Raw genomic sequence first — 25,630 nt, 5'->3', positions numbered from 1 at the left:
GGTCATTGAAGGTAGACTATCCTACAGGGAGAGAGATTCCTCAGCCTCTAATCTACCTCTTCCCCTTCGTGGAGGAACCTCTATACAAAATTGCAGCAGCTAAAGGACAGCGTTTGGCTGAGACCAAGCATGCTGCTTTCCAGGCATCCCCCTGTGAGACCCCCAACAACCCAAGGGAGAAGGTTCTGTTCTATCCCCATTTTAGAGATGTGGCAGCTGAGACTTAGCTGAGTACATTCAGAAGATGCTTAGAAATGTGAGAAAAAGAATGTATATATGTATGTGCGACTGGGACACCTTGCTGTAGACAATTGACAGAACACTGTAAACCGGCTATGATGGAAAAAAGAAAAACCATTTAAAAAGAAAAAGAAAAAAAAAAGGAGAAGGAAAAAAAAAAAAAAAAAGAAAATGCCTAAAAGAGTATACCACCCCCACCCGGGGTTCCCACAGTTAAAAAGAGAATCTGGGATTTGAGGCCAGTGGCTGCCAAACCCAGGGAAATAACCACTGCACAGCTTGCCTGCCTTCCTCAGGCACAATCTGGCTGCCTTCAAAGTCCACTGGCTCTTGCTTCACATCGGATGCGGTTGAGAGGCAGCTGACATCACATCCACGCTGTGCCTTGCTCACGCCGTCCTTCAGTGGCCTGGCTGTATCTGCAAAGCCACCGTAGACTGACACTTGGGTCTCCTTCGGTCCAGACACGCCCCCCACACCATCCTGCAGGGACATCACCCTCTGTCCTTCAGACTCTCTGGGTTTGAGGAACTGGGGCCCCTCCTGTTACCTCAGTAGTGGGGTGGCGTCGGGGCTGGAGCTGGGACGGAAGGAGTGCTGGCGGCTTCTGCGTGTCTCGGTTTCCACCTCTGTCACTACCTTTCTCATCATCTTCTCTAGAGTCTTACTTCTCGCTGTGCACGGATCTTTCAGTTCTCCGCCTCCTCCTGGTCTCTCCTGCTCGTGGAGCAGTGCTGACTCCACTGCCTGCATGTCTCAGCCTTTCTCGGTTTGGATGCCCGAGGTGGAATCTGATTGGCCTGCCTCCCTTTACCAGCTAGGCCGCGGGTCAGGTCCGGGGTGGATGGTTGTCCCCAGTTCACTCGATGACCTCCCTGCTGCACTGGATGCCCCGGGAATGGGTCAAAACGTGATGGAGGAATGGCCCTTGGCTCTTTCAGCCGAGGCTATTGGTTGAATTGTTCCTTTTAGAAGAGACAATGGCCAACATTTGCGCTGCACTTCTAAAACCTCCACTGGCCCCGAGGCAGGAACACAGGCTTTTGGAGCCTTTATAAATACGGGATTGACGGCTAGAAATGATCACTGACAATAAGCCTACTCTCACTCCAGTGTTTGCTCTGGTGTAACCCCGTTCTCTTTCAAACTGCTCTCCCATCAAAATGCCTCTGTCTCTGAGAGCTCACAGATAGTGACGCCCACGTGAGCCACGGGTCCAGCCTGCCGCCAGGTGACCTCTCTGTCCTTTCCTTTCTTCCCCCTTCCACACACACCACTGGCCCTACCACCTCTGGCACTGGCATTTTTGCAGCTATCACTGCCTCCCTCCAGCCCAAGTGTTGCCTCTGCTGATCCTCTCTGCCTACCTAAGCCCTGTTGTGATTTTTTTTTTTGGGGGGGGCGGTCTTTTTAGAGCTGCACCTGCAGCATATGGACATTCCCAGGTTATGGGTCACCACAGCCACAGCAACTCCAGATCCAAGCCGCATCTGCAACCTACACCACAGCTCACAGCAACACAGGATCCCCCACCCACTGAGCAAGGCCAGGGACTGAACCTGCATCCTCATGGATACTAGTTGGGTTCTTAACCCGCTGAGCCACATTGGGAACTCCAGCCCTGTGGTGATTTAAGAAGCAACCACAAGGGGAGTGCTTCACCCCGATTGTCACTTATCATTAAAGGACATCACCATGCTCTGACTGCCAGTCGTTTGAGAAAGCTTGAATGAATCTACTGTTCTGGTTTGTCCTCGTGGGCCACTCTCCCGGACCCGGGCACAAGGGCATAGGAGGAGGGCAGAGGCAGGGGCTGACAGGCTGGGGCAAAGTTGAAGAGAAGCATCAGGTCTTATCTGCATCAGCCTCCTTTTGTTTACGTGGAGTTATTTCCCAGGAAAGTCCTGGTCCCTCCGGCTAGTAGACTTGGACCAGGCCCACCCCAGAGTCTGACCTTGACCATGGAGGTGGCTTAGAATTGGGCACTACCCACCCAGTCGCCCAAACCTGGCAATGCTAATGGTCAGGACCAATTTTTCACTGCTAAGAATTCGGTTGTCAAGAGGGAAAGAGTGCACAGCAGGACAGCTGGTCAGGAGCCTAGGCTTTGAGGTCTAGACAGCCTCTTCTCTCAGCACCATCACCTGAGCTGACCCTTTGGCATCCCTGAGCCTTGGTTTTGTCTATAGATGGGGGCTGATACCCCTTGCCTCATGCGGCTGTCATGGACATTAAACTGAATGAGACACTCTACCAAAAGCACTTCTGGTCCCTGGCAAGAGCTCTGTGGATGGGGATGTTATTATGATCCCAAGGATGAAAGTCTGATTCCCTCCCCGTGTCCAAAGCCCAGCGAAACCATGGTGGTGGCTGTTGTGGGCACTGCCTCCGAGGATCAACAGAACAGAGGACTTTGGGGTGAAAAATACAACAGGACCAAGCCCCCTGCACCAGATCTGGTGGGGAAGCTGGTGGGCAGATGGGCCCTTAAGTTTACATTGGTCCCCTTTCTCCACTTCTCTCTGCCTAATCTTGGGGCGAGAAGCAGAATGAGAAGTAGAAAAGGGTAAGAGCTTCCAAGATTGGAACCGGGGGAGGAGATTGGGCCCAGCAGCTTGGGCATTCACAGATGCTGGAGCACCAAGCAACTCGGGGTGCTTGCTTCCTGGCAGCCAGTCCTTGGCCAGGGACATAAGCCTAGTCCTGTAGGTCACCCAGGAACAGATGGTACAGACTTGATGTGATACTTAAGGGTACCTTTTCAGGATCCCGACTGCATGCATGAGGATCCCGGCCCTACTCACAAGCTGTGTGACCTTGGACCAGTCTTGGTTTCCCCATCCGTGAGATGGGAGTCACTGTAGGACCTCAAGTAAGGTCATTGTGAGCAGGCGATCAGTAACACACACAAAGTGCTCAGAACAGTGCCTGGCTTTCTCGCAGAGTGTTCCCTCTTGTTGCTGTACTCATCTGTGTCTTACCTTCTCCAGCAAGGTTAAAAGCTCCTTTAACTTCTTGCTTTTTTTCCACTCAAGGGCAGGGTTGATAATGGGAAAATGAGTGAGCGAATGATTGGAAAATAAACTTATTTACAGATTTCCAATGAAGAAGATCTTCCTCACCGTGCTTAGACATGTGTGAGTTTATGCATTTGCGGAGGCCCAAATCCTCCGTGTGATGACCCAGGCCCACACCCATCATTGCCCCCCTCCCCAGATACCCACCCACCTCTGGAAACACCCATGCCCACTCCCCTCCCCACACCCTCCCCCCTCCCCAGATACCCACCCCCCTCTGCACACCCCCATGCCGTCTCCTCCCCACACCCTCCTGTATCCCTTATACCCACCCGCCTCTGCACACCCCCATGCCCAGTCTCCTCCCCACACAGTTTCCACAGATCCACACCCACCTTCGACTCTCCCCATAAGCACAGCCTCTCGCACAAGCCACACCCACTTCCCCCAAAGACTCCCCTCTTCTCTCTCTCTCTCTCACACACACACACACACACACACACACACACTCATCCTGAAACAATCTAAGGAATATATTTTCCTTCTCTATCCTTCTTTGGGACAAGTCAGGAAAAGAAAATCTGCCTCCCAGCTGCTTTAGGTCTTCAGCCCTTATCCCCCTTTCGGTCCCCACCTCCACTTCGCTCTCCCGCTCTCAGCTGGAAGAACAGAGCCCTGGAGGTCTGGACCTGAGTTTCTCAGATGCCACTGAAATGAAGCCATGGTTTAGGGGTCCCTCAGAGTCGGAGTAAACTTCCACTTCCTCATGACAGGGGGAAACGCATATCCTCTTTGGCTACCTGGACGGAAACAATGCTTTTCCCAATCCCAGAGGAATACAGCCAGGCCTGCTCGCAGCTGGTCGTACAGCAACTCAGCTCTGTCTGGAGGTTTTCCCCCTTAGGGGAGATTCGAAACACTCTTTGCCCATCTCTGCAGTTGTCTACAGGACAGACCAAGGAAAGGGGACTTATACAGAACACAAATTTTTGTTTAAAATATTTAACAGGAGTTCCTACCGTGGCGCAGCGGTTAGCGAATCCGACTAGGAACCATGAGGTTGCAGGTTCGGTCCCTGCCCTTGCTCAGTGGGTTAAGGATCCGGCGTTGCCGTGAGCTGTGGTATAGGTTGCAGATGCGGCTCGGATCCCGCGTTGCTGTGGCTCTGGCGTAGGCTGGCAGCTGCAGCTCCGATTAGACCCCTAGCCTGGGAACCTCCATATGCCACGGGAGCGGCCCAAGAAATGGCAAAAAGACAAAAAAAAAATATTTAACAAATATTCAAGTGATATCAGGTAAACTTCACAGCTCTACGAAGCTGGGTAGTTCTCCATCTTACAAATGAGGAACTGTGCACAGAAAGAGGCGGCCAGGGATTTGTCCATGCTCACACAGTAAGTAAACAGTGAAGCCAAGACTCAGGCTCTTCTGACTCCAAAGCTGCAACTAAAAATTGAAAGAGCCTCTACAAGCTCAGGTTCAGGGAAGAGCTTCGCTGCAGCATGGCAGCATGGCCTTGTCCTCCACTGGTCTAGTGACTCATACGGCCTTATCTTGTGATGGGCTTCAATGTAAAACCACACATGGAGTTCCCATTGTGGCTTAGCAGGTTACAAACCTGAATGGTATCTATGAGGATGTGGATTCAATCCCTGGTCTTGATCAGTGGGTTAAGGATCTAGCGTTGCTGTGAGGTGTGGTGTAGGTCACAGATGTGGCTCAGATCTGCTGTTGCTGTGGCTGTGGTATAAGCTGGCAGCTGCAGCTCTGACTCAGTCCCTAGGCTGGGAATGTCCATATGCCACAGATGTGGCCCTAAAAAAGCCAAAAAAAACCAAAAACCAAAACCAAAAACCAAAAACCAAAAAAAAAAACCCACATGTAACTTGGCAGCTCTGCCTTTCTGGGGAGATGCAAGCACTTTCTCTTGACTCTAGCAAGAAGACTCTCCATCCATCCATCCATCTATCCATCCATCCATCCATCCATCCATCCATCTAATTAAAACCTTTCTGAACCTCAATTTATTCATCTCTAAAGTGGGGATGGTTGATGTAAGCTCTAAGTGTTGAAAAACATGTTAAATATCTGACATATAGTAGGAACATTTAAGGTTTATTCCATGATGTCTTTTGCCTTGTTAAGGAGTCAACTTCAGGAGGATTTTAATTCTGTAGAATGTCCCATTCCTGTGGATACATAATGTTCAAAGAGCTCTGTCCTTTGATTTATGGCTCTGGGGGCCTGGGCTATGGGGATGCACTGGGCCCTTTTTATGAGATATGTCTCTCTGACTTCCTCAGAGAACAGTAAGAAAGTCCCACAGAGGAAAACCATAGGCAGGGGCAGCATGAATAATGTAAACAAAAGTCAGGAGCAGGCTGCAGGCTTCCTCTGAAAGGAGTCAGGCATGGAGGGGTGAGGGCCGAAGAACAGGAAGTTTGGATTAGCTTCCCACTTTTCCTCCAGACTCCTTATCGCTCAAGAAGGAAGCTTGTGCAACGGTGAACTATAAAAATCCTCAGTTTGGGCTTTGATGTGTCTTCTCTGTAAAAAGCTCAGCCTGGCCCCGGGGGAGAAGGAGATGGAAAGCTTAAGGCCTGGGTTTGGACAGCAGGGAATAAAGCTGGCCAGGCTGAGGCCTGGATAGTTTCCTGCAGCTGATGATTGCAGAACTGGTTATGCCTGCCGTTCCTATAGCACTTAACATTTTGCATAGGGTTTCCATATGTGCCATCACAGCACAACTCTGCGTGGCGGGAAGGACAGGTGTTTTTAGACTGTAGGGGCACAAAATGGGCCACCCCAAAATATGCCACTTGGGCAGAAGGGTTTCTTTGAGCTGAGGATGACTGAGAAACAGCAGACACCAACAGAAGCTCTCTGTCCTCGTCTCCCATATGCCCAAAAGCAGAACATAAATTTCCATTTGCAAAAGTGTCGCCCTCTCCCATACAAGGAAGAAGATGAGGACCCAGGAGGACAATTCTTAGCCTCTTATCAGCCCAGGGGTGGCACCATAAGGACGTTCCATAACACACCTTACTAATATAACCCTTCTCTTCTATAGGTTTCCCATATATTTGCCCAGTCTTTCCTTTGCCTTATCACTGCTCTACAAATTTATGGTTCTTCATTAAGATGCTATATAAGCCCCTTTGAGGCATTCATGGCTGAATTTCTCCCACATGTATGTATGCCTCTGCACTCATTCATAAACTGTGCCTTTTTTATTATTATTATTCTTTTTGTTAATCTGACTTTCATCAGTTTAATTTCCTGGGCCTCAGCTGCCGAACCCAGGAGGATAGAGGAAAAAGGCTTTTTCCTCCCCTACAATACCTATCACAGAGATGGAGCTATTAATACAGGAACAAGAGGCTATTCCGCAGATCACCGAGGCTCCAATGTGGATCTTCTGACTCCAGGTCACAGCCCCCTCCCCAGTCTTTTTCAGCCCCCTCCCCTCCTCTTTTTCCCAAGGGCCCCCTAGATCCAGGGAAAGAGTAATTTCACCATATCCTAGGCAGCTGTGACTTCCAAAATAACTTGGAGAGACTACTCTTAGTCTTTTGTTGTTTCTAAGTTTTTAATTAATTAATTCAAATCGATTTTACAGAGCATCTGCCTCATGCCAGGGAGCTGCTCTTCTGAGCAAACTCGGGCCATTGCTCTTCAGTGGGTGAGGGGTGTGGTCACGAGCCGGCTGCCCAGGAGCATCAGGTTACCCTGCCAATAACCTCCTGGAGGAAGTGACTCAGCAGCCCAGACCTAAAAGAGAAGTCGGAGGGACTGGGGCAAAAGGAAAAGGGGAGAGGGTTCTGGGTAGAGGAGTGCCCACCCGTAAAGACCAGAATGCAAAGAGCATGGTGAGTCTGGGAAGAGGTTCAGTAGCTGGGAGGGTGGAGTGGAAAGGGGCAGAAGGGGGCTGGGAATGGGGAGATGCAAGGCTATTGAGGGGCAGGTGACAGAGGTCGGGGGACTAGGAGTTAGTCTTCATCCTAAGAGCAATGGAGGCCTTCAGAAGGTTTTACCGGGGCTTCCGATGCTTCCAACTGCAGCTGACTGAAGTGACAAGAATGGGTTGGAAAAGGCCAGAGGTGAGGAGCTAAACCTGGGGGATTTGGGGTTTTGGTATTTTTTCCACTGGACCAAGAACTCCTGGAAGGCAGAAATGAGTCAGAAAAGGTGGTCCTGAAGGTGCCAGTGCTCTTACAGAAGCATATGCCTCTGGAAGAAATGAGCCTTTATACGTATCTCTAGACATCATGTACCTACCATGTACCAGGCAGAGCTTATATAGACCCAGGCCTGCCCTCAAAGAGCCCACAATCTAGAGTGACATATAGACAAATAAACTCCATCCAGGTGTTGGCACCAAGACCTATGGGAGCACCATGGGGTGTGGCCAGCTTTGTGGAGATCAGGAAGACTTCTCGGAGGAGGTGACATCTGAACTGGGTCCTGAAGGTTTGAGAAGAGTTTGTTAGGTGGTTAAGCTTTTTGTTTGTTTGTTTTTTGCTTTTGGGGGCTAAACCCACAGCATACAGAGGTTCCCATGCTAGGGGTTGAATAGGAGCTGTAGCTGCCAGCTTACGCCACAGCCACAGCAACACCAGATCTAAGCTATGTCTGCGACCTACACCACAGCTCATGGCAATGCCAAATCCTTAACCCACCAAGCGAGGCAGGGATGGAACCCACAACCTCATGGTTCCTAGCTGGATTTATTTCCACTGCGCCACAATGGGAACTCCATGGTGGTTAAGTTTTGATCGAAGAATAAAAATCTCAACTTTCTCAAAGGACAGTAAAGTGAGAGATTAAAGTATCACCTTGGGTGACACGCCTGCTTCCCTGCTTTACTAGATGATGCCTGAATCCCTCACCCCACCTCATCGCTAGCTGCCAACCCAGCAACACTGGGACTTCAAATCTGTTCTATCCTCTGACATTTTCTTCACATAAAAATGTGGAGGAGACTTAGTATAGTATTACCATTAAGAGCAGATGACCTGGCTTCAAATGAGGTCACTGCCACATCAACTTATTAGGCAAGTACCCTTACTTCTCTAGACCCTCATCTGTATAATGGGAGTAACAGCAGTTCCTGTATCACAGCTTTGATAGGCAGACTCCTGTCCTAATTATGCCACCATGGTGTCTCAGCTCCCAAACTCTTCTGTACTCTGCTTTGTGATGATGGGGCTAGGTTGCTGCAAGTCACATTTTTGCTTGGCCAGATAACTTCCATTTAAGTTTTGTCAATAGGGATGCTAGAGCGGGCCTTCCAGCTGGAGAGGGAAGATGAGACTTGTTCCTTCCTATCTGCTTCCTGTGGGGTTCCTGTCTAAAGGAAGAAATCAGGAAGACTTCTTGGGGGAGGTGACATCTGAACTGGGTCTTCAGGGATGAAGATGAGTTTGTTGAGTGGCATGCTCCATCACCCAGCAACACTCTTTGACTGTGGTAGCAGTGAGGCCACCCCATAGCATAGCTGAAGCCAGTGTGCAGTTTTTCAACACAGAATTAGCTTCATCACATCCAACCAGAGACATCAGAACCTCCTCAGCAGTGTCCCCTTCTCAGCAGTTTCAACTCACAGGGTCCTCCCACCAAGTCTCAAACGTTTTAAAATTCTAAACTTTCCCCCCTGTGTTCTCTCATCCCTAGGGTGATAGCTGCTTTCTGAAATTGCTATCTCTCTTAGACCTTATAGTTCTCATTTTACCCTTCAAAGTATTCAATTAACAATGTTATACCTAGTTAACAGGCTTTTATATTAAATTCTCTCTGTTCAAGTAACTGATGTGGTTTCTGTCTCCTGGCTGCACTCTGCATAAATACTTAAAAGATATATTTCCAGAGTTCCTGTTGTGGTACAGCAGAAACAAATCCAACTAGGAACCGTGAGGTTGCAGGGTTCCATCCCTGCCTCCCTTGGTGGGTTAAGGATCCAGTGTTGCCGTGAGCTGTGGTGTAGCTCACAGATGCAGCTCGGATCCTGCATTGCTATGGCTGTGGCGTAGGCCAGCAGCTGTAGCTCCAATTCGACCCCTAGCCTGGGAACCTCCATATGCCACGAGTGTAGCCCTAAAAAGCAAAAAAAAAAAAAAAAATTATATTTCCTACCCTTTAGAGTCAGTTCCCAACAAGGGTCCTCCTGCCTGGAGTAGCTTGTGCCAATAGAACAAGACCAAGTTCAGTTCAGAAGCAAAGGAAAGCTTTAGTTTTCCATGAAAGGATGGAGAGGTGCTCGCTCTCACTCCAGAGCGCAGATGTCACATGACAGGCTATGGGCGGGGCTGCTTCATGGGCCCTCCTCCAGGGAGGGGGCGGAGTTCTCTCACGCAGGCGCAGCAGAGCTGCTTAGCGTCTCGGCACACAGTCAACAGTGCCACCTGGACTGAGATTCCTGAGCAGCGCTTCTGTGCGCAGTCCCAAGCTGAGGTGTTGGCACAGCCGTTTTGCACTAAGAACTTTGATCTGAAGTGCTAGGGGCAAAGCCTCTGCACCAGGCACCCTATGCGCAAATGTCACTAGAAGAAGCACAAAGGAAAAGAAAAAGGTCAGACTTAATTTTATTACCCAGATTCTATCTTTATTTCTGGGGAATTGTTAATGGGCTTTGCTGGTGATAAATCCCTCCTCTGTCGCTTGTCCTACTCCTCATTCTTGAGGGACGCTGAGGGGTGAAGGTTCGTCTTCGGAAACTGCTTCTGGCTGGTTTGGGCGTCTTCATATTCTGGGGTAGAAGAGCCGACCTTCTCCCCGGCTGCCTTTGGTTGTGTTTGATTGTCCTCAGACCTCAGCCCTGAGTCCATCCTTTGCCTAACCTTTTGGAGACAAAGACCACCAAACGATTTAAGATTCATGGCCCAAATATTAGCACAAGAATGATGGTCATATGTCAAAAAATTTTTTTTTTAATGCAGGTATCTAGGCCTTTTGCCTGTGGGCAAGCATGCCCTGATGTGGAGGCTCACTGCCATCACACTTTGTTGTTTTTTGGAAGAGAAGCTTCAGGCCCGAGAGAAGTTTACCTGTGTATTCAAGGGGGCCTGTTACCCCAGGTTGTCCCTCCAGAGACTGAGGCTCGCGGGCCCTCTTCACTCAAGTGTGATGTGCCCACAAAGTGATCCCTGCGACTTCAGGGCACATTGGATGGTTAGCGTCACAAAGTGGGCTGATCTTGCAGGCTGCGGGTTTTCCAGGTTTTTAGATTCACCTGTTCTCCTGGCCTAAAGGGGTGGAGGGCCAGGTTCATGGCTGGGAACAGCACCAGATAACCATATTCCATGAGAGCTTTCAAGGTTTCTCCTACCTGGACAGCATACTGAGCTGTCCTTTTCAAGGAGATTAAGGTGTCCCTTCTCGCAGGCATGGGGAATGTTCAAATGTCCTTTTTAACTCATTCCTTGTGGCTAACCACATGGGAAGCAGGGCAATTGGAAGCAACCTAATCCAATATTCTTCAGTTTCCTGACAGCTTGTCTATAGCCTGTTTCAAGGCCTGACTGTATCTCTGTACTTTCCCTGATTATTGGGGTCTCCAGGTTGAGTGCAAGGTCCATGTTATGCCCTTTGTCACTTGAGACACAAATGTTGGGACGTTATTGCTTTGTGGGGATCCTGGGGAGCCCAAACCTAAGACTTATTCCTTTTAGTAATGCCCTAGCCCCTTCAGCTGCTATTTCAGTTTTCAGGGGAAATGCTTCTATCCGCCCAGAAAAATGTCCGCTTAGCAGCAAGATACCTGAAATTGCCCAGTATTCTCTGCATGACAGTGTAATTAATCTGCCAGTCTTCTCCAGGGCATGTCGTTCTAATCCGAATGGGCTTTATCTGGGGGTCTCTAAGGGATCTGGAGTTGGAATTCATTGTGCAGACAGGGCAGGTCTCAACTATCCAACTGATTACACTTTTCATGCGAGGAGTCCCCATGACCTCAATTAACCAATTATGGAGGGCTTCCCTCCTGTAATGAGTTCTTTGATGAGCCTCCCTGACGGCTTGACAAGCTGCAGTTTGGGGAATTACTGACCATGAGTATTGCCCATGGTCAGTAACTACCTACACGTGGCCTCCTAGAGCTCTGCTGAAGCCTGTTCTGCCGTCTCTCAAGATCAGGCAGGTTCAGGCACCTGGATTCAGGCACTTGAAAGAAGATTCAGTGAGCGGCAGTTAGGTTAGATGTCACTTTATTAGTTTTTATTAGTTTCATGGGCGGCAAGGGCATCAGGCTGGAAAGTCCTGACTGCCTTATATACCAGTGCGGAACAAAGCCGGCAGTTTGCCAAAATGTTGCATAAGAGGTGGTCGTCATCCCACCGCACTGTGCATGCCACTAGTTGAACATTGTTACGTAAGAGTTGCTAAGTCATCCTTCACCAGAACAATATGGCTGTCAAGAGGATGTCAAGCGAAAAGAGCCTGAGTGACTCCATTTTCCCCACAAAGCCTCATTTGGGGGCTCTGTCTAATTTTTCTTTTATAGACTGGGGAGCAGTTGGATGGATCTGGCCTTTGAGAAATGAAGGGTAGTTGCCAGGTTACTGGTTCGAGGGCTGTTCTTTTGGCAGTTGCATCCTCCTCATTGTTTCCCACGTGTTACCTGTGTCCCCTTTTGGTGACCCCTGCAGTGAATCACTGCCACCTTTTTTTTGAAAGCTGTACTGCTTCTGTGAACTTCAGTTTGCTTAAGCCATGTTTCACCTGTTTATTCTTTGCAATAAACATACCTCTTTCCTTCCAAATAGCCCTGTGTTGGTGGGGTGAGGTGGGGGGAGAAGATGGCATATGCACACCAGGAATCTGTGTAAACATTCAAGACCTTCCCTGGCCTAAGTTCTAAGGCTCAGGTGAGGGCTGTCAATTCGGTTTCTGGGCTAAAGTCCCTGGGGGAGGGCTTCGTGCCTCTTAGATCTTTCTTAGATCTGTAAGTCACTGTGTATCTCACCAGCCTATTTCCCTCTCATAAAACCTCTCTCACCTGTGAATCATTCCTCTTCTGCCTTTGGGAGAGGCTCACTTTTTAGGTCAGGGTGACTGGCATAGACCATGTCTGTGGTTTCTATACAGGCATGCTCCAGGGGCCCCGTTTCTGTGGGAAGAATTTAGTGGGGGGCAGGATTTTATGGTAGCCACTGGCTTGTCTAAAAGCACATCCTGAACTTGAACAACGTTCCAGAGATTAGCCTTTCTGTTCCTTTAGAACTTACTAAAGATTGAAACTGATGTGGAATCCATACAGCAACTGGCTGACCAAATGCTAATTTTTCAGTTAAAGAAGGATTGATGTAGCTGCTACTGCCTGGAAGCAAGGAGGCCATTCTTTAGGGGTTAATTGTTTAGAGAAATAAGCAGCCACCTGAGTTGGGAGGCCCCAGTTTTTTTAGCTAATATCCTAAGGCCAATTCCCCTTCTCTCTTGAATGTAAAGGTCAAAAGGTTAAGCCAAATCTGGGAGGGCTAGGGCAGGGGCTTGCAATAATTGCTTTTTTAGTACTTGCAAGGCTCCTTTGCATTTTGAATTCCATCAAAGGGATCATCATCCTTTCCTTTCAACCTTTCATATAGAGGCCTAGCTATTAGACCATAGTTAGGGATCCAGATCCAGATGCAGCAAAACCCAGCCAGCCCCAGGAAACCCCCAAGCTGTCTTCTAGATTTAGGAGGGCCAAGGCTGCTGAAGGTTTCTTTCTTTTCCTAGCAGGGTTCTCTGACCTTCTGTGAGAATGAAGCCTGGATTAGTCACCCTCGTTTGTGATGTTTGAGCCTTTTTCTTGGGTACCTTACATCCTTTATTGGCTAAGTGTTTCAGAGTAGTTACGCTATTTTTGTCAGAAGCCTCTTTAGTAGGGCTAGTGATCGGAACATTGTCTGCATTCCAGAGGAGGGTTCCCACCTCCAGATGTAGGTCTTTTAGGTCTTTAGCTAAAGTTTCCCCAAAGAGGGTGGGGAAATTTTTGAACCTTTGGGGCAGAGCTGTCCAGCAAGATTGTTGTTTGTATAGAATGGTTGGGTCCTACCACTCAAACGCAGAAATTTCTCATGACTCTGGAGCTAATGGAATACAAAAGAAACCATCTTTTAAGTCTAGTACAGAATACCAGGGTCCTGGCGGATTGTAGAGGGACCAGCAGAATGTAGAGATTAGGGACTACTGGGTGTATATCCTCAGTGGCTTCCTTGAATGCCCTGAAGTGGTGTGCCATCACATAGTCACACTGGGTTTCTTTACAGGGAGAATGGGGGCATTATAAGCTGATTGACATAGTCTAATAAGGCCTTCTGATGGGGAAGTCTTGTTTTCTATTGTGCTGTATATGCCTGTGTTTTAGATGAATTATCACAGGGCTGGTTCCTACAGCTCATCCTACCCAGACCTGGGGATTTACTCCAGGAAGACTGATTTGCCCTGTCCAGGGACGTGTCCTCAGCCATTAACATGCTCACCTTGTGTCCCTATCTAAGAGATACTCATCTCTAGTTTGTCTCTCATTCGGCTAATAGCCCCCAATTTTTGTAAGATATTTCTTCTTAGAGGGGTAGGAACATTCGGGGACATACAGGAATGGATGGTTGAGCACGTATTCTAATGGTCCATGAATGACTATTCTTGGATCTTCCCTGATACCCTCATAATTTTATAACTCTTGTGACTGAATTTTCCTGACCTGGTGTTCAGAACTGAGTAAGTTGCCCCAGTGTCGACTAAGCATTTAACAGTCTTTCCCCCTATGTCCAACGTTGGCTGGGGCTCCTTGGGGGTCAGTTGGAGCGGCAGCTTAGGAGCCCCCTGGCTCCATCATTCTTCATCTATTTGGACTATTTGCTTTCAAGGATAGTGGCCAGGATCTGTCATTTCCTCCCTCTTTGGGGGCAGCGAGGGCATTCTCCAGTGTTCCTCTTGTTTATATATGGTTCACTGGTTGGGTCCAAGTGTCCTTGGCTCGCTATCCCTCAGTGAGGAGCGGGGGTCAATCAAATGGAGTCAAGAGTCGCCAGTCTCCATGGGCAGTTAGGCCAGATTCCTATACTGACCAGTTGACATTGGAAGGTGACAGCCAGTAGGTGGGCTTGCCTCCAGGTCTTTTTATCCTCTGACTTTTCCTCCTCTATATATCAAACACCCAGTGGGCAACCACAACCAGATGAAGGTAGGGGTACATGGTTCTATTTGCAATTTCTGAAATTTATGCTTAATGTCAGGGCACTTTGAGAAATGAAATATGACCTCAGGATTGTGTTGCCTTCTAAAGACTCAGGATCAGTGGTGATACAGATTCAGAGGCATTCCCTGAGACTCTAAGAATACCAAAGAAGGGTTTCCCACCAGCTCCCAAATGATTTCCTTTATCTTATTCCAACTGACAGGTTTCTTGCCGCTGCCTGGTCCCTTTAGGATCATATTTTTATAGTGGATCAACCTGTCTTCCACCCCATTCTCTGTTGTCTCTGTGGTCCCAGTTGTGTTTATTATCTGGGACCACTTGATTCCTCCATCTGAAAAGAGCATGACCAGCACTGTTCTGTCTCTGTTTGCTTTGTCCGGGCTCCTGAAAAGATGGTGGCCTTTTCTTCTTCTGCTAGGAGTACATTGAGGAGGCTCTGGATGTCAGCTCAGGTGGGGTCTTAGGTCTGAAAGATTTCCCTAGTCAGATTCAGGAACCCCTCTATCTTTCCCCAACCCCTTGCTATGACTTCTCCAGTTATACAGATCAGGAGTGGTAAATGGGACATATACCTGGATGAGCCTACCTTCTGCCTCAAAGAGAGGACTTTTCCTGGTGGCTCCTTGGACTCTGGTTGGTCCTGCTCTATGTGGTTGCTGGACTGGGTTCTGAGGAAGGGCACTGGTATAGAAGGGGGCCATTAGGCCTTTGGCCCAAATTGGGACCTAAGAAGGAAGGAGGTAGGGAGGGAGCAGGGAGGGTTAGGGAAGAGACCAAGAAGGTCCTCGGGGGAGGGTCAAGGACTAGTATTATCTCAACGGAGAAGAGCCTACATCCCTTTCGAAGGTCTCTGTTCTGATACAAGCCCACAAAAAAAGCTGGACATAGGGAATTTCATCCCATTTCTTTTGTCTCTGACATAGCAGGTCCAGTTGTAAAAGGATGTTGTAATTTAGAAATCCATTGGCAAGCCAGCTTTCCCCATCTCACAGGTGGTATTAGAGCCAGGCTGTATTACATAGGAAGATTAAATGTTTTGAGGGTCAGGGGATGATACCCGAAAAACTTCCATTTCTGTAGGATGCACCCTAATGGGCTATCCTTTGATAGGGTGGACGTTTGGTTTCCCATACCTTAGATGTTCTGTTTTGGATTTGTTTCTAGCTACCAAGGGGGTGGTTAGAGGAATTGTAGGCTAGCAAATGCTGGATTTGACCCAAAGAAGACTTCTGGCTTGGGAAATTTAAATATTAATAAAAATATTAATGGTTTTCTCAAAAGACCAAAACAGGGAGTTCCCGTCATGGCTCAGTGGTAATGAACCTGACGAGTATCCATAAGGACATGCGTTTGATCCCTAGCCTCACTCAGTGGGTTAAAGATCCAGGGTTGCCATGAGCTGTGGTGCGGGTTGCAGATGTGGCTTGGATCTGGCGTGGCTGTGGCTATGGTGTAGGCTGGTAGCTGTGGTTCTGATTCAACCCCTAGCCTGGGAACTTCCATATGCCATGAGTGCAGCCCTAAAAAGACAAAACATTAATAATAAAAAATAAATCAAAAGACCAAAATAGGAGGCCTTCAAATCGCATGGACTCTGATATAACGGGGGGTGGGGGGTGGGGGTCTTGAATTTGTAAAAGCTTGTGCTTGAGATAGTACGTCTCTCCTCAGTCAGGATGTCCCACAGGAGGTTAGACAGCACTGCCTCTGGGCCAGAGCAGCGTGGTGAGCTCCTGACCAACTTGGTCCATTAGGGAGTGGCTTAGCTGTCTGAGGTGGGGGTCTTCTCTTCCTGACCTTGGGCTGAAAAGGAAGAGTTTGGGGGCTTCCCACAAGGTGAGAGCTAAAAGCACGAGGGATTCTCACAGGGTACTCACCAAATCTCTGGGGCAGCTGGTATTCTGTCCTGATACGGAGAGGAGAGTCTGTGGAACCTCAGTCAATAGAGAATCCCCCGTTTCACCTCACAAGCAGGAAAGGGAAGAGAGGTTTGGTGGTGGGTGTTTCCTGCTCTTGCCAGCAGCTCAGTTTCCTGATAAGGGGGTTCCTGGTCTTGTGAACAGCTCACAGGACTCCCTAGTCCACTTCTGAGAAACTAGCGCTGGCCCAAAGAGGTTCAATTACCGGCTGTATACCCACCTTTGGACCCTTTCACATTCGGGCTTCCCAGTGCCCTTTCCTGAACTCAAGTGGAACATCCTTGTTGTGTTGTGTCAGGTGGTCTTCTTTACCTGGGCCTTTTTCTGGTCTCTCCTCTTGGTTCATGGGACTGGCCACTTCCCTTTACTAAACTGAAAGTGACTATGGAGAACGTGATCAGGGAGGAGGGCAAAAAGCCCTGGTGTGGCCACTACTGCCTTTCACAGGGATCAAGAGGATAGCATTGCTGGCAAGACTTCCATGGCTTCATCCCATCTGCAAGACCCCACCACCCCCTGCCCCACCCCCTCTCCACTGAGCACCATCGAAAGGCACACTTGAATTTGAGTCAGTGTAATCCCCTCAAGGGTACATGGTCCAGATTTTTCTGGGGGCTATGCTATATGCATACCATACCATATCAAGGTGCTGGAAAGAGTTTCTCTGAATTCAGCTGCCGCCGTTCTACCCCATCAGAGTGAACTCAAAGGCCAGCCAGAGTCAATGACCAAAGTCAGTCATCCTCACTCAGACTTCCTAGAGCCCCCACCGTCCTCCCGCTGGAGCTGGGCAAGCTTGGAGCCTACTGGATAGAGGCAGGTGAAAGGCTATGGTTTGTTCTTTCGTGGTTGCCACAATTTGTTACCAGTCCTCCATTTAAAAAAAATCAATTGGAGTATAGTTGACTTAACAATGTTGTATTAGTTTCAGGTGTACAACAAAGCGAATCAGTCATACATATAAATATATCCATTCTTTTTTCCCATAGAGGTTATAACAAACTATTGAGTAGATTTTCCCGTTCTACACAGTAGGTTTTTATTAATAATTTGTTTATACAGTAGTGTGTATTCGTTATTCCCACGTTCCCAATTTCTCGCTCCCCCCCCCACACCCCGTTACCAATCCTTTGAGATGAGCCCCAACAAGGGTCCTCCTGCCTGGTGTTATATGAGCCAGTAGAATGAGATCAAGTTCTGCTCAGAAGCAAAATTCTTTGATTGACAATTGGAGAGGTGCAAGCTTGTGCTCTACATGCTGTCCCCAACAGACCATCTCAGGGCTGTTTTATCAGGTTCTTATCAGCAGGGAGGGTGCAGAGTTCTTGTGAGTCAGGTATAGCTGTGCTGCTCATGGCTCCAGATCATAGTACCAGGTGTAGCAGTTCTGCACTCGGCGTGCCAAGCTGAGGTGTAGGGTGCAGCCATTTCCCACTGGGAACTCTGGTCCGATGGGCCAGCTGCAAGGCCTCTCTCTACGTGTGGTACTCTATGAGCAAGAGAAACTAGTCTAAGCACAAAGGAAAAGGAAAAAAAAAAGGTTAGATTTCGTTTTATTACCCAGATTCTATTTTTATTTCCTAGAAATTGTTAATGGGCTTTACCAGTGACAGATAAACACACACATATTTATATGTATGTACATATAAGATGTTTGGTACTTGCTAAAGTCTCAACAAATGCTTCTCCTTATGATTTTTGATGAGTTCCTAACATTCATTTATTTATTCATTCATTTATTCAGCATATGTTGCTTCCTACTATGTGTCAGGCCCCATGTGAAGTATTGGGGTGCAGAGCTAAATAAGCTACAGTCCAGCCCTCAGGGAGCATACAGGCTGAGTGGAGGAGACCACCAAGGACAGGAGCCCACCCCAGAAATGGTTCTTGGCACCTCCTCCAGGAATCTCCCATTGCTGATCTCACTGCCCAGTTATTCCATCTCCCAGACCATCCAGAATCCTGATGTCCAACCACACAAGCATTCTTCATCCGGCACATTTTCCAACACCTGTTTTTGACAGACCTCCAGAATTAGTACTTACGGTAAGGTTCATCTGATGCTCTCGTGTTACTATTATTTATTTGCCTATCTTACCATCCTTCTTAGATGGTAAATTACTTGAGATTGATTTCCCCAAATGGCTGTTTTCTGTAACATTTTATAGGCTTAGTACAGTGCCTGAGACATGATAGGATATCCCAAAAAAAGACAATAAATGAATTAATTCATCTAGTCAAGAAATATCCCTTGAGGTCTTACTCTGAAGCAGACACTGGACTAGGTACTGGGAAGACAGAGACAAACCCACAGGGTCATGCCCCACCCTACCCCATGAATGGATATCTGGTCCTTTGAAACAGGACAACCTTGAGGACCCAAATCATCAGCCTGGTACAACACAGACTTTTCAGCACCTCCTCTGCTACCTTCCTGCTGAACCCTCCATGGGAGAGGGCAGCCTGCTGTGGTTTACCTTATGTCCTGAACACTGGTGGCCAAAGGCTATTTTTAAATAGCAAACATTTGCATTTTTAATGTTGACCGGAATGGGAAAGGCTGTGATAACCTTTCCAAACTGATATTGGTTTTTACATGATTGAAATGGGCCTGGCTTCAGGCATTTCTTAAATGGAAATTTTAAAGTATTTCCAATATCAGTGAGAGAGCAGAATCATCTCAGAACACTGTTCCCTGCTTGTATTCTCAAAAAATATCACCTCCCTGCCCTGAGCACACTCAGCACCTTTGCCTTGTCAATATTTCAGCATCCTCTTAACCTTCACTTGGTCCTCGTCACCTATTTGGGGGGTAGACAGCGTGAGAACTGCTAGTTGGTCTCCTTGGGGGGGAAACTGACTCTCGGGGATGCAAACTGCTTACCTCCCTAATCGTTTCCCTCATCCATGACAGAGGCATAAAAGCACTGCTTCAGAGGTTTGCTGTGATGTTCGAATATGGTAATCTGTAAAGACACTTAACATCCCATGCCTGGAGTTCCCGTCGTGGCGCAGTGGTTAACGAATCCGACTAGGAACCATAAGGTTGCGGGTTCAGTCCCTGCCCTTGCTCAGTGGGTTAACGATCCGGCGTTGCCGTGAGCTGTGGTGTAGGTTGCAGACGCGGCTCGGATCCCGCTTTGCTGTGGCTCTGGCGTAGGCCGGCGGCTACAGCTCCGATTCGACCCCTAGCCTGGGAACCTCCATATGTCGCAGAAGCGGCCCAAAGAAATAGCAAAAAAAAAAAAAAAATCCCATGCCTGCTACTTGGCTAATGCTCCATGGACATTAGTTCTTGTCTGTCCCCCAGCAGTGATCTAAGGTAATCCACTAACATCAGGTGAGAACCCTAAGCTCCTGGCTCCCAGGTCACTTTCCAAGAGATTGTGTCTTTCTGGACACAAATAGGTTAAAACATACATATTTGGGTTAAAAGCAGAAGAACTCATTCCCACCTTCACTCTATTCTGACTACTTGTTAACAAAAGATTCTGTGACAGCCCAGGTATCTATATGTTCCTTCTCTGTTTTCATTGTGGTAGAAGTCGCTACATGGTCCAATATAGTAGCCAAGAGCCGCGTGTGGCTACTTTAGTTTAATTAAATTTAAAGTTCAGTTCCTTAGTCATAGTAGCCATATTTCGAGGGTCCAATGACCACAGGCAGTTAGTGGCTTCCAGCTCAGATACAAGCTATTTCTATCATTACACAAATTACTCCTGGAAGGTGCTAAGAGAATAAGAGAGGAGAAAAGAAAGAAAAGGAGAAGTGAGGGGACAAAAGAGGCAAATTGGTTTTCCAGAGAGTTCCTCCTTCCTGCACATCCTTGCACATGTTCACTCGGGCATGGGAACCAATCTCTGTTTGTTTGCACATTCTAATGAAGAGGGAAATTTTCTCTGAAAGAGTCAGTGCCTGGGAACTTTTAAAATTTAGTTTGGCTCAGTAAACATTATCATTTAAAACTCAGATGTGATCCTTTATTCCCTGCTGTAAATAAGTCCATGGCCTACTAAGAGAGCCCCACATCGTCAACATGTTTCCAAGGCCATTGTGATTTACTCTCACTGTATTCCTGTCTCTACTCACTGCAGGCACACAGGCATTTGCCCCGTCTTGCCTGACACCCACCTTCTCTGATGCACCTAATACTCTATTCTCCTTGCCTTGGCTTCTGCTGAGCCCACTGTCTGGAACACTCAGAAAGGCATTATTTCCACCTATACACATGGGTCAAAACAGAACTGAAATTCTTCCTCCTCCTTTTCCCTTCCCTAGTTCTGCTGGTCTGATGTGCGTCTGCATCCAGCATTTTATTCATGTTTTTCAGAGCCTTTGCCCGCTTGTATCCATGTCTTTTCGCTGTATCTCCACATAATGGTGATTCTCAAACTCTGTATGGAGGGAAGACCAACATTTTTTTGGTTTAGTTTTTGTAAATTTCCAAACAGATGGATGATTTTATAAAATAAAGTGAAATTGGAAAAAAAAACATACAAAATATGAACCTTAGTTATTGTATTGTTAGATTCAAACTGCTATAAAGGTTTCTAAACCCTTATTCTCAATTTCTATATTTTTCTCATCTTTGGCCAGTAACAGTTTTCAGACCACATGTGGAACAGCAATGCCCTCCAGCCCTGGCAAGAAGGCTCTGCACGTGGTCATCACTGGATAGGCTTTATGGAATCCTTTAGAAACTCCAGTGCTCCTCCAGATGTCTGAAGAATGTACAGAGGAGTATAGGAGGAGTCTTTGTGGAGGCTCTGTTAGAATGAAGAGGCCCCTCTGTGATGATGTTTGCAAGATTTGTGTGAGGACACCAGTTCTACTGTCTAAATAGCTTCATGAACCTGAACTTCTTATCTCAATGTGGCCTTGACCTGAAGCTAGACCAAAGTTCTTAAACTCTTTTGTGCCAATAGACCTAGTTGATAGTTTAGGGAGGCCTGTGGATCTTTCTGCAGAATGTTTTAATGTCAGTGTTTTAAATGCAGAAAAGAAAAACCACGGGATTTCAAAAGAAATCAGTTATTCTCAAATACAATTAATAAAATGTGTGGTTCACAAATGTTGCTTTGCTAACACATTAAAATAACAATATCTGTTTGTATTTGGTTGTTGAGTAGCATGGAGCCTCCATGTGAAAGTTAAACAACACTCTACTAGACAGCCAATGGATCACTGAAAAAAATCAAAGAGGAAATCAAAAAATACTTGGAGACAAATTAAAATAAAAACACAATTCAAAATCTATAGGATGCAACAAAAGTTGTTCTAGGAGGGAAGTTTATAGTGATACAAGCCTACGTCAAAAAGCAAGAAAAATCTCAACCTAATCTTACATCTAAAGGAGCTAGAAGAAGGAAAAACAAAATCCAGAGTTAGTAGAAGAAATAATAAACCTCAGAGTAAGAATAAATGAAATAGAGACAGAAGAGAAAGAAAATATCAATGAAACTAAGAGCTGGTTCTTTGAAAAGATAAAATTGATAAGCCTTTAGCCAGACTTATCAAGAAAAAAAGAGGGACTAAATCATATCAGAAATGTAAAAAGAAAAGTTACAACCAGCACCACAGAAATACAAAAGATCATGAGACTACTACAAGCAACTCTATCCCAATAAAAGGGGCAACCTTGAAGAAATGCACAAATTCCTAGAAATGTACAATCTACAAATACTGAACTAGGAAGAAATGGAAATTATGAACAGACCAGTTACAAGTAATGAAACAATCTGTAATCTTAAAAACTCCCAATAAACAAAGGTCCAGGACCTGATAGCTTCATAGGTGAATTGTACCAAACATTTAAAGAAGGGTTAACACCTCTCCTTCTCAAATTATTCAAAAAAAATTGCAGAGAGGAAACACTTCTGAAATTATTCTATGATGCCAGCATTACCCTATCACTGATGAACATAGATGCAAAACTCCTCAACAAAATATTAACTGAATTCAACAATATATCAAAAGGATTATATACCATGATCAAGTGGGATTTATCATAGACATGCACGGATTTTTCAATATCTTTAATCAATTCAATATGATATACACATTAAACTGAAGACTAAAAAAATTAATAGATGCAGAAAAAGCTTTTGACGAAATTCAACATGTTTAGAATAAAAACCCTCCAGAAAGTGGACATAGAGGGAACCTACCTGAATGTAATGAAGGCCATATATGACAAGGCCACAGCTAAATCATACTCAACAGTGAAAAGCTGAAAGCATTTCCTCTAAGATCAAGAAAAAGAAAAGGATGCCCAATTTCACCACTTTTATTTAAAATAGTGTTGGAAGTCCTAGCCACAGCACTCAGGGAAAAGAAAAAAAATGAATCTAAGGTGGAAGAAATAAAACTGTCACTGTAGATGATATGATACTGTACGTAGAAAATCCTGAAGATGCCACCAAAAAACTAATAATTATCACTGAATTTGATAAAGTTCCAAGATACAAAATTAATATTTGGAAATCTATTGGATTTCTGTAGTCTAACAATGAGCTATCAGAGAAGTTAAGGCAATGATCACATTCACAATTGCATCAAAAAGAAATACCTAGGAATAAATCTACCTAAGGAGGTAAAATACTCAGAAACTTATAAGACACTGATGAAAGAAATTGAAGATGACACAAACAGATGGAAAGATATACCAGTCTCATGGATTAGAAGAATTAATATTGTTAAAATGACCATACTACAGATTCGATACAATCTCTATAAAAATGTCAAGGGTATTTTTAACAAAACTAGAAAAATAATATTGAAATTTGTGTATAAACTTAAAGGACCCTGAATAATCAAAACAACCTTGAGAAAAAGAACAGAGCTGGAGGAATCACAATCCCTGATTTTATACTATACAGTGTGAAAAAAGCCACAGTGATATTTTTATACTATACAGTATAAAAAGCTGCAGTAATCAAAACAGTATATTCCTAGTACAAAAGCAGACATATAGATCAATGGAACAGAATAGAGCACCCAGAAATAAACCCACAAACTTATGGTCAATTAAATTATGACAAAGGAGGCAAAAATATGCAATGGAGAAAAGACAGTCTTTTCAATAAATGGGGCTGAGAAAACTAGACAGCCACACTTAAAAGAATGAAATTAGAACTTTCTCCACACCATATAAAAATAAACTCAAAATGGATTAAAAACTAGAAAAATAATATTAAAATTTGTAAACCATAAAACTCCAAGAAAGTATAATCAGGACATTCTTCAACATAAATCATAGCAATAATTGGGGGGGGAGGAAAGGAAAGGAAATAAAAGCAAAAATAAATGGAAACTAATCACACTTAAAAGCTTTTGCACAGCGAATGAAACCATCAAAAACAAAAAAAGACAATCTACTGAATGAGAAAAAATATTTGCAAATGATATGACTGATGAGGAGTTATATCCAAAATATATCAGCAGCTCATACAATTCAACATAAAAATCCAATTAAAAAATGGCTAGGAGTCCTGAATAGACATTTTTTTCCAAAGAAGACAATAAACGTGATCATTAATCATCAGATAAGTACAAATTAAAACCACAATGAGATATCAGCTCACACCTGTCAGAATGGCTACATCAAAAGTACCACAAATAACGAAGTTTGGGGAGGATGTGGAGAAAAGGGAGCCCATGTAAAATATTGGTAGGAATGTAAGTTAGTGGAGACACTATGCAAAACAGTATGAAGGTTCTCAAAAAACTAAAAAAATAACTACCATATGATCCAGCAATATCACTCCTGAGTATTTATCAGAAAAATACTAATTCAAAAAGATAATGCACCCCACTGTTTGTAATAGCATTATTTACAGTTGCCAAGATATTAAAGCAACCTAATTGTACATCAGCAGATGAATGGATAAAGAATCTGTGATACACACACAGAGAAGACTACTACTCAGCCATAAAAAAGGATGGACAGTTGCCATTTGCAACAACATGGATGGACTTTGAGGGTATTATGCTAAGTGAAATAATTCAGAGAAAGACAAATACTGTATAATATCACTTTTACATGGAATCTGAAAAATCTAGTGAATATAACAAAAAGAAACAGACTCACGGATATAGAGAACAAATTAGTAGATACCAGTGGGGAGAGAGGGGAAGGGGAGGGCAAGATAGAGGCAGAAGATTAAGAGGTATAAGCTACTTTGCATAAAATAAATAGGCTGCAAGAATATACAGCACAACATGGAATATACCCAATACTTTAAGTGCAATACAGCCTTTAAAAATTATAAATCACTATGTTGTACACCTGAAATTTATACACCAACTGTACCTCAATTTAAAAAAAATAAGGATATCTGATGGTGGGAAAAATACCTACTCTAATTTGATATATTGCCGAGTGTAAAACTATATTTCAAGTTACCTACAACAACTCCACTGTGATTTGAAAATACCAGTTATTTCTATTTTGACCATCATAGATACTACCTCTACTGTGATTTGTTTTTGCCTAAATTCATGATGGAAGGAAATACCCAATTTCACTTCGAGACTAATGAAAATAAAGGTGCAATTCTTCACGTCATTTAAGGTCCAAAGTGTCCTCTAACTCATTCATTCATTCATTTAGTCAATAAATTTTTATTGAGAAATTACTATGTGCCATGTATTATTCCATCGCAGGCAAATTCTGCCTTCACTGAGTTTTCATCCTTGCTGTGAGTTAGATAACAATATAGTTGATTCTCATTCTTTCTAGTAGTTGTCTTGTATAAAGTCACCATGAACACTGAATTAGTGAGCATGGAACCATAGCTCCAATATTTAATATGTATTGTTGGTTCATTACCGTTACACTCATGGGCAACTGCACTATAACCTCTAACTATAACTACCAGCATGAATGGAGCTGATCTAACACTAGTATTTTCTCTCTAAGGCACATGACAGCCTTCTTGCACTTAGAACACTAGACAGCACTTTGCTTGGGGGCCATTTTAAACAATAGAGTCACCCAAAAAAAGGCGTAAAAATACAGAAAAAGTGGCACTACATATAAAGTGAAAAAAAGATACTTGTTTACAGTATGAGATGAAACAAGAAGGCAGAGATAGTGGGAGTGTAGAGAAAGGGATTGATTTGAAAGCCGTTTTTGATAAACCATTGACAGGGTTTGTGATGTTCTCCCACCTTCCCATACACATTATCCTCCTGGTGTGTGTGGGGGGGTGCTTCAGGGAGAGAATGTGGGAATCAAAATGACTAAGTTTTGGAGTTCCCATCATGGCTCAGCAGAA

General features: G+C 45.3%; 1 long non-coding RNA gene across 3 annotated transcripts in view; it reads left to right on the top strand.

Moving 5' to 3' along the window:
• LOC102165354 (uncharacterized) overlaps positions 1-21,801 on the top strand; it is a 142,269-nt gene extending 120,468 nt beyond the window's left edge. Inside the window, exons 1-3 of one of the 3 annotated variants that reach the window (XR_002345167.2) lie at positions 7,061-7,126; positions 18,097-18,398; positions 20,949-21,801. This is a non-coding gene — a long non-coding RNA (uncharacterized LOC102165354). Of the gene's footprint in view, positions 1-7,060; positions 7,127-9,624; positions 9,826-18,096; positions 18,399-20,948 lie in introns of those variants that run through there. The other 2 variants (XR_002345168.2, XR_014808120.1) reach the window with 2 other exon arrangements.
• Positions 21,802-25,630: the final 3,829 nt, after the last annotated feature.

Source organism: Sus scrofa, chromosome 6, assembly GCF_054392235.1.
Source record: "Sus scrofa isolate SSC_HxYL_T2T_F1_AM1 chromosome 6, Sscrofa_HxYL_maternal_Yorkshire_Landrace_v2.0, whole genome shotgun sequence".
Taxonomy (NCBI): domain Eukaryota; kingdom Metazoa; phylum Chordata; class Mammalia; order Artiodactyla; family Suidae; genus Sus; species Sus scrofa.
Note: the sequence above shows the minus strand (reverse complement) of the source record. Positions and strands in the feature narration are given on the sequence as shown.